At 37.9% G+C, this 9,729-nt stretch overlaps 1 non-coding gene across 1 annotated transcript; it reads left to right on the plus strand.

The window, feature by feature from the left end:
- The first annotated feature begins 623 nt into the window (after positions 1-623).
- Positions 624-727, plus strand: LOC112700315 (small nucleolar RNA R71). The gene has a single exon (XR_003153224.1). It is a non-coding gene; the product is annotated as a small nucleolar RNA R71 (small nucleolar RNA).
- Positions 728-9,729: the final 9,002 nt, after the last annotated feature.

Genomic DNA, 9,729 nt, shown 5'->3' on the forward strand with positions numbered 1-9,729 from the left:
TCATGAAACTTAAAGTGGCCTTAGACAGATCAGAGACTAAATTTGCTAAGTTAGAGGTGCTTTGTTCAGAATTCTCTGTCTGTTGCTGAGAAGATAATGGATAAGGCTTGATATTGCTGAGCCTATTTCTTCCACCATTATTAAAGCCTTGTTGAGGCTTTTGTTGATCCTTCCATGAGAAATTTGGATGATTTCTCCATGATGAATTATAGGTGTTTCCATAAGGTTCGCCCATATAATTTACCTCTGCCATTACAGGGTTCTCAGGATCATAAGCTTCTTCTTCAGAAGATGCCTCTTTAGTACTGTTGGATGCATTTTGCCATCCATTCAGACTTTGAGAAATTATGTTGACTTGCTGAGTCAACATTTTGTTCTGAGCCAGAATGGAATTTAGAGCATCAATTTCAAGAACTCCATTCCTTTGAGGCGTCCCATTATTCACGGAATTCTTCTCAGACGTGTACATAAACTGGTTATTTGCAACCATGTCAATAAGTTCTTGAGCCTCTGCAGACATTTTCTTTAGGTGAATGGATCCACCTGTAGAATGGTCCAGTGACATCTTAGAGAACTCAGATAGACCATAATAGAATATATCTATCATGGTCCATTTTGAAAACATGTTAGAAGGACATCTTTTGGTCATCTGTTTGTATCTCTCCCAAGCTTCGTAGAGGGATTCACCATCTTTTTGTTTGAAGGTCTGAACATCCACTCTAAGCTTGCTCAGCTTTTGAGGAGGAAAGAATTTAGCCAAGAAGGTCGTGACCAGCTTATCCCAGGAGTACAGGCTATCTTTAGGTTGAGAGTCCAACCATGCTCTAGCTCTGTCTCTTACAGCAAAAGGGAAAAGTATGAGCCTGTAGACTTCAGGATCTACTCCATTAGTCTTAACAGTCTCACAGATTTGCAAGAACTTAGTGAAGAACTGGTAGGAATCTTCTGATGGAAGTCCATGAAACTTGCAGTTCTGTTGCATTCGAGCAACTAATTGAGGTTTCAACTCAAAATTGTTTGCTCCAATGGCAGGAATTGAGATGCTTCTTCCATCAAACTTGGAAGTAGGTGCAGTATAATCACCAAGCATCCTTCTTGCATTATTGTTGTTGGGTTCAGCTTCCATCTCCTTTTCTTGTTCGAAAATTTCAGCAAGGTTGTCTCTGGATTGTTGTAATTTAGCTTCTCTTAGTTTCCTCTTCAGAGTCCTTTTAGGTTTTGGATCAGCTTCAACAAGAATGTCTTTTTCCTTGTTCCTGCTCATATGAAAGAGAAGAGAACAGAAAAAGAAGAGGAATCCTCTATGTCACAGTAAAGAGGTTCCTTATTGTTAGTAGAAGAAGAAATGGAATAAAGAAAGGAGAATCCAAACACAAAGGTGAGGATAGGGGCAGAGATTTGAGATAAAGAGAAGTGTTAGTAAATGAATAAATAAATAGAATAAGATGAGAGACAGAAGTTTCCAAAAAAAATTTTGAAAAGGAGTTAATGATTTTCGAAAATTAAGATAAGAAATAAAATTGAAATTAAAATTTAAAATAATTAATTAATTAAAAAAAAGAATTTTTGAAAAAAGAGGGAGGTATTTTCGAAATTTAGAGAGAGAAAAGTTGTTAGGTGGTTTTGAAAAAGGATAAGAAACAAACAAAAAATCAATTAGTTAGTTGAAAAAGATTTGAAAATCAAATTTGAAAAGATAAGAAGATAAGAAGATAAGAAGTTAGAAAAGATATTTTAAAATCAAATTTTTTGAAAAAAAATAAAATTTTGAAAAAAAAAGATATGATATAAAAGATAAGATAAAAAGATATGATTAAAATGATATGGTTAGAAAAGATTTAATTTTTAAAATTAAAATTAATTACTTAACTAACAAGAAACTAAAAGATAAGATTCTATAATTTAAAGATTGAACCTTTCTTAACAAGAAAGTAACAAACTTCAAATTTTTTAACCAATCACATTACTTGTTAGTTAATTTTTGAAATTTTCGAAAATCATGAAAGAAAAATGAAAAAGATTTGAATTTTGAAAAAGTTTTAAAAAGATAAGATTTTTAAAATTTGAAAATTTGACTTGACTTATAAGAACTAACTAATTTTAAAATTTTTTGACCAAGTCAACCCAAATTTTCGAAATTTTAACAGAAAAAAGGAAAATATATTTTTTTAATTTTTTGAATTTTTAATGATGAGAGAGAAAAACACAAATATGACCCAAAACCTGAAAATTTTGGATCAAAACAAATGATGCATGCAAGAACACTATGAATGTCAAGATGAACACCAAGAACACTTTGAAGATCATGATGAACATCAAGAACATATTTTTGAAAAAATTTTTATGCAAAGAAAACATGCAAGACACTAAACTTAGAAATCTTTAATGCTTAGACAATATGAATGCAAAAATGCACATGAAAAACAATAAAAGACACAAAACAAGAAAACATCAAGATCAAACAAGAAGACTTACCAAGAACAACTTGAAGATCATGAAGAACACTATGAATGCATGAATTTTCGAAAATTGCAAGAACAAAATGAATATGCAATTGACACCAAACTTAAAACATGACACAAGACTCAAACAAGAAACACAAAAATAATTTTGATTTTTATAAATTTTTTATTTTTTTGTATTTTATTTTATATTTTTCGAAAAACATATATGAAAAAGGAAGTAATGAATTCAAAGTCCTCAATCAAAATCCCAGGAATCATACTAGGTTAGTCTAAAGCTTGATGGCTAGCCAAGCTTCAGCATACCATTTTGAAACTCTAGAATTCATTCTTAAAAACTCTGAAGGATTTTTCGAAAACAAAGGAAAAATTTTGAAAAATATTTTTGAAAAATTTTTGAAAAGACAATAAAAAAGAAAATTACCTAATCTGAGCAACAAGATGAATCGTCAGTTGTCCAAACTCGAACAATTCCCGGCAACGGTGCCAAAAACTTGATGTTTGTTGCCGGATCAGAAAAACTTGGCGCTGTTGTTGCACGTAATTATAATTAAAACAATCCCCAGCAATGGTGCCAAAAACTTGGTGCACGAAATTGTGATCATCAACAATGGCGCTAAAAACTTGGTAGCGCTCTCAAACGTGAATCACACTTAGGTGGATAATAAATGTTATGGAGTTTTCGAATAATAAATAAAGTAGAAAATAAAGATAGAGTTACTCATGTAATTCAATGGTGGGAATTTCAGATAAGTGTATAGAGATGTTTGTCCCTGTTGGATCTCTGCTTTCCTACTGCCTTCCTTCAATCCTTCTTGTTCCTTTCCATGGCAAGCTGTACGTAGGGCATTACCATTATCAATGGCTACATCCCATCCTCTCAGTGAAAAAGGTCCAAATGCTTTGTCACGGCACGGCTAATCATCTGTCGGTTCTCGATCATGTTGGAATAGAATCCATTGATTCTTTTGCGTTTGTCATCACGCCCAACAATCGCGAGTTTGAAGCTCGTCACAGTCATTCAATCCCTGAATCCTACTCGAAATACCACAGACAAGGTTTAGAATTTCCGGATTTTCATGAATGCCGCCATCAATCTAGCTTATACCACGAAGATTCTGGTTAAGGAATCCAAGAGATATGTGCCTGGTTTAAGGTAGAACGGAAGTGGTTGTCAGTCACGCGTTCATAGGTGAGAATGATGATGAGTGTCACTGTTGAAGTGCAACGAATATCTTAGAACAGGAATAGCTGAATTGAATAGAAAATAGTAGTAATTGTATTAAAACTTGAGGTACAGCAGAGCTCCACACCCTTAATCTATGGTGTGTAGAAACTCCACCGTTGAAAATACATAAGTGATGAAGGTTTAGGCATGGCCGAATGGCCAGCCCCCAAACGTAATCAAAAGTTCAAATGGTCAAAAGACTTGACAATCAAGGACACCGAATACAATAGTAAAAAGTCCTATTTATACTAGACTAGCTACTAGGGTTTACAGAAGTAAGTAATTGATGCAAAAATCCACTTCCGGGGTCCACTTGGTGTGTGCTTGGTCTGAGCTTGAACTTTACATGAGCTGAGGCTTCTTTTGGAGTTGAACACCAAGTTGTAACGTGTTTTTGGCATTCAACTCTGGTTCGTGACGTGTTTCTAGCACTTGACTCCAGAATGCAGCATGGAACTGGCGTTGAGCGCCAGTTTACGTCATCTAATCTCGAATAAAGTATGAACTATTAAATATTTCTGGAAAGCCCTGGATGTCTACTTTCCAAAGATATTGAGAGCGCACCATTTGGAGTTCTGTAGCTCCAGAAAATCCATTTCAACTGAAGGGAGGTCAGATTCCAACAGCATCAGCAGTCCTTTGTCAGCCTCCTTATCAGAGTTTTGCTCAGGTCCCTCAATTTCAGCCAAAAATTACCTGAAATCATAGAAAAATACACAAACTCATAGTAAAGTCCAAAAAGTGAATTTAGCATAAAAACTAATGAAAACATCCCTAAAAGTAGCTAGATTATACTAAAATTTATCTAAAAACAATGCCAAAAAGCGTATAAATTATCCGCTCATCAGTCGCCTAGCTTCCCTTCTGAGGTCCTTCTCGGCCTCTCACTGATGCTCGGCCTCTTTTTCGAGTTGTTTGAGATGATCTTGTTGACCTTGAAGTGCCTTCAGAATTTCTGTATTCGGTGGACTCTTATCATTGTTTGGTTGAGGGGTATCCTTTGGTGTAGTGTCTGCGTTCTTATACGGCGTCCTGTTTTCTGGATCAGAATCGTGGTCATTGTCATAGTTGTTTGCCATGGTGATGAGATGACTTCCAGGTTCCCTGGCAAGGGTGCCAATGTTCTGAGGGTTACCTAAAACTGTAGGTCGACCTCAGACGAGATCTTCTATACTGGTCGGAGCTACCGTGTCCGACTTGTTGGACTTGGTGGTGGTGTTGATCCTTCGTCACCGGAGGGTGGTGGTACATGCAAGGGACTCCGATGCTTAAGTTAGCAAGGGTATTAAGCAGGTTTTTTAGTAGAATCAGAGTATGAGTTATACCTGGGTTCTCTGGTGTATTTATAATGGTGTAGAGTGACCTTTCTAGAGATAAGATAGTTATCTTATCTTATCTTTGAGTGAATTCATCTTATCTTTAGGGGGAACCACCCTTATCCTTCTAGGCTTGGGTTGCCTTTAGATTTGGGTCGTGTTCCTCTATTTGGGCCCTCTTGGGCCTCTGTAGCGGTTTTGGTCGAACTCTTTTGAGAAGAGATCGGGTAGTTCTGACCTGAAGAGGTCAGTCGACTCAGCCTGGGTCGGACAGCTCGACTCAGGGTATGAACAGTTTTCAACTGTTTTGAGCTTTTTAATGTTTCTTTCCATCATTGTAGTTGATGCTCAGAGCCTTGGGTCTTTATTGCTTACTACTTCTTGGTTCTATAGATATTCAAGGAATACCCCTTAACCTCTACTTGTCATACCTTCTAAGACTAGTTTCCTTTCATGACTCATTTTCTTTTCAGTTCATTAAAGGTTCTACACTTAGTTCCTTGTCCCTTAGTTTTTGAATGATCTCTTTTGGTTTTAGTCCCTTTTACTATTATTCTTGCACAACTCACAATAACTCTTATGGAGACAAACTATTCTTTATTGATGTTGAAAAGACTTGAGATTAACATTGCATTTTCTTTCTTGTAATTCAAAGGACTCACAAAAGACTTTAGTCATAAAAAAAAAACTAAGCATTAAACATAAACAATCCTAGCAGTACTATTTATTCTCAAACAGAAAGTGAAACAGGGAGAAAAGCTTAAACATGATTCAGAAATTAGAGAGTGTCAACCATGGGACTTAACAACCTTGAGCAGCTTCAACTTCACTTCATTGGCCCTTTTCCTTTCTCTTTCTTCTTGGGAAGGGAGGAGTCATCTTCATCCTTTTTGGAGGATCCCTCTTGTGCTTTAGTGTCCTTAGGCTTCCAAAATCCTAGACTTCTTATATAGTTTCTTTCATCCTCTTTGTGTTTAGCTAGAATTTCCTCCTGTCTAGCACTCTACTCCTCCATTCCTTGCATGAATGTTGGGTACCCGGGGTTAAGAGTTGCCACAGCATTGCACAAGTGATTCAGCTTCGCTTGTGTGTTGATATCATATTGCCTCCTTGAAATGGGTCTGGCATCATAAAGATTTCTGAACTCAGCAAGGTTCTTCTGTTGCCATTTGTTTTGCTCCACTATTTTGTTGAGTGCACTTTGCATTTGTCCCCAGTCAGACTGATCTTGCTGCTCCTTCAGGTTCTCCAAACTCCCCTGGAGTTGTTGTATGTTCTCATTCACTTGGTCTCATTGCTTTTGTTGACTATCCTGGAATTGGTTGACATCTTCTCTCAAATGATGTAGATCTCCTTTCATCTGGTGTACATCTCCTTGCAGTTGTTCCCAATTGAATCTTTCAAGAAATTGTTGGTATTATTGATATGGTGGTGGTGGTTGGAGTGCTAGAAATTATGGTTGCTCCTCTGCCTTTTCTTCTTCTTGTTGTTGTTGTGGCATATGAGCATGAGCTCTATGCTCCCTGGCCCTCTGAAGTGGGTTGAGAGCCACCACTTTGGCCATCTTTTTGGTAGTTATAGGTTTGTCTTGCTTCACTAGCACTTCATCAATAATCTTCTCAACTCCAGCCTCAACACACAACCTCTTTATGATGCTGGGGAATGCCAACTTTGAGTCATCCTTGGTGCTTTTCAATATTTTGTTGATGTTGTTGACAATCAGCTCCCCAACATTGACATTCTCACCTTTCATGATGTTGTATATGAGTACAGCTCTCTCTTTGATTACCTCTGAAGTGTTGGATGTAGGGATTAGGGACCTTCTCACAAATTCTAGCCACCCTCTAACCTGGGGGCTCAAATCCCTTCTTCTCAGCTGATTGGGCCTCCCATCCTTGTCATTTATCCATTGTACATTCAACACACAGATTTTATTGAGGATTTCATCAAATCCTGGGTCTTGTTGCTTCATTCTTTCCTCATAGCTCCGGATGGAGTTTGTCTGCTTTACCATTAGCATCCTCTTTATGTTGGAGGGGCTATAATCAATGGATTTTCCCCTCACATAGCTGAGATAACCATAGGGTTGTCCTGGTTGAGACACGTCATTGGCGTAGAACTCTCTTACCAAGCCTTCCATCACCTTCCTTGGTGGGTTGCACAAGAATGCCCAGCCCCTATTGTTTATCTCCCTATTGATCTCAATGTGCTCGTTTCTTCCAAGTTGGAAACCAACCTCTGGGATGATTCCCCTCTCACTCACCCAACCATAAAATTGGTTTTGGTTGAATGAGGAGAAGAACGTGTACTCGTTGAAGGTTGAGCTTGAGGACCCCAAAGTTGGTTTATTGGTTTTTTTTTTCTTTGATGCTGATGATTTTGGTGGTGCCATTGGGTTGAGAGAGTGTGTTTGAAGGTTTTAAAAAAATTGAGGGATGTTGCAAGGGAATGCAAGCAAAAGAAGGTTTTGCTCCAACACCAAACTTAAAACTTGATTGTCCCAATCAAGAAAAGGAAAAAGAAGTAGGGAAAGAAAGGTAAGGGAAAGAGAAAAGAGATGAAAAGAAAGAAGGAATTATTGGGGTTCTTTTCGTTTGTGAATTGGGGTTTAAAGTGGGAGGAGAGGTGGGAAAGTGAGGGGCTTTTATTGGGGGTGGAAAGTGTGGTCTGAATGGTGGGAAGTAAAGCAATTCAAAGTTTTCCCACTTGGGGAGTGGCGCCTAGCGTGGGAAGAGGCGCCAATCCTTATCCCACTTTACTTCCTGCATGAGTTGAGTTCCAAAGTGCAAGTACACTTTGACCTCTTTGCTTTATGAGCTATCAATCATGTGGGTGACTTTCTCTTTCCTGAAAATAAAACCAAAACCCCATCAGTAATGACAAAAGAATCCTCCATATTCCTCTTTAATATGATTGAATGAATTTGCAACTGATGAGTGTCCTTTGGGACACCAAATTTAGTCCCATTGCATCATAATAAATTGGGTTCATCATTGGATTTTTAATGTGTTCATAAAAGGTAAAATAATTCCAATCCTTTCATATCCTTTTGCTTCTAACCTCTTCTGAACACAATTAAACCACGTTCATGTTCTCACCAATATATTAAATGCTTTTAAATTGAGTAGTATTGGGCTTGCTTAGACGATCCTTGTATGGTGGTGGCCACACTAAGCTTAATCTCTGGGCTTACACTTCAAAATCAATGTATTCAAATGGTTGTAAGCATAGATTAAGTGGGTAAGTGGCCACACAAAACTTAGCTTTTTAGCTAGTTCTTAGCCCAATCACTCATCATCAGTAAATGTATTCATCAAATTGTATTCCCAGAATAGAAGAAAACATAATGTAAGGGTCTCTAACTACCAAAATTGATATTAAACTTCCAAATCCACTACCTACATTCTACTCCTAGAAGGCAATGAAACACAAATATTTAATCAAAACTTAAACTACCTAATTTGCCAAATCTTAACAACTTCTAAGAAAGCAATAAATTCAAAAGGATATAAAGTGTTGGGGTGCCTCCCAACTAGCACTTCTTTATCATCACTAGCTTGACACTCCTCCATCTTTAGTTGAGCTTGTAGCTCACTCTCTACTCCTCCAAAGGGCCTCCCAACTAATGTTTGAGCCTATGGCCATTGACAGTGAAAGTTCTTTGAGTTTTGTCCTCTATGAGGTCTACATGACCATATGGGGATGCCTTAAGGACAGTAAAAGGTCCTGACCATCGAGACTTAAGTTTCCTTGGGAAGAATTTGAGTCTTGAGTTGAACAGTAGCACTTTTTGACCTTTCTCAAACTCTCTCCTTACTATCTTTTGATCAGGCCATCTCTTAGCTTTTCCCTTGTAGATTTTGGCATTTTCATATGCTTGAGATCTAAGCTCTTTCAATTCTTACAGTTGCAAGATCCTTTTCTCCCCAGCAGCAATACCATCAAAGTTTAGTAGCTTGAGTATCCAAAAGGCTTTATGTTCAAGCTCAAGGGGTAGATGACATGCCTTTTCGTACACCAACTGATATGGGGTCATACCTATTGGTGTTTTGAAGGCTGTTCTATATGCCCAAAGAGCGTCATCCAGCCTCTTCAACCAGTTCTTTCTTGAAGCTCCCACAGTTTTCTCTAGGATCCTTTTTAACTCTTTGTTTGATATCTCAACCTACCCGCTAGTTTGAGGGTGATAAGGTGTTGCAACCTTATGCTTCACTCTATATCTCAAAAGTAAGGTCTCCAATGGTCTGTTGCAGAAGTGTGTCCCTCCATCACTAATGAGGGCTTTAGGAACTCCAAACTGGCTGAAGATGTTTCTCCTAAGGAAGCTCATGACCACCCTATTGTCATTTGTTGGGGTTGCAATAGCCTCCACCCACTTAGAGACATAGTCTACTGCCACTAGAATGTACTTATTTGCATATGAGGAGGGGAATGGACCTATGAAGTCAATCCCCCATACGTCAAATAGTTCAAGTACTAGTATGAATTGTTGTGGCATCTCGTTTTTCTTGGGTAAGTTCCCAGCTCTTTGGCATTCATTATACATTGACACAAATTCCTTAGCATCCTTGAATATTGTTGGCCAATAGAATCCGCATTGGAGTACCTTTGCCGCTGTTCTTTCTCCACTAAAGTGGCCACCATATGCAGATTCGTGGCATTGCCACAATACCTTTTGCCCTTCTTCTTGTGAAATACATCTCCTCAAGATCCCATTAACACT

The sequence above is a fragment of the Arachis hypogaea genome, chromosome 6, assembly GCF_003086295.3.
Source record: "Arachis hypogaea cultivar Tifrunner chromosome 6, arahy.Tifrunner.gnm2.J5K5, whole genome shotgun sequence".
Taxonomy (NCBI): Eukaryota; Viridiplantae; Streptophyta; class Magnoliopsida; order Fabales; family Fabaceae; genus Arachis; species Arachis hypogaea.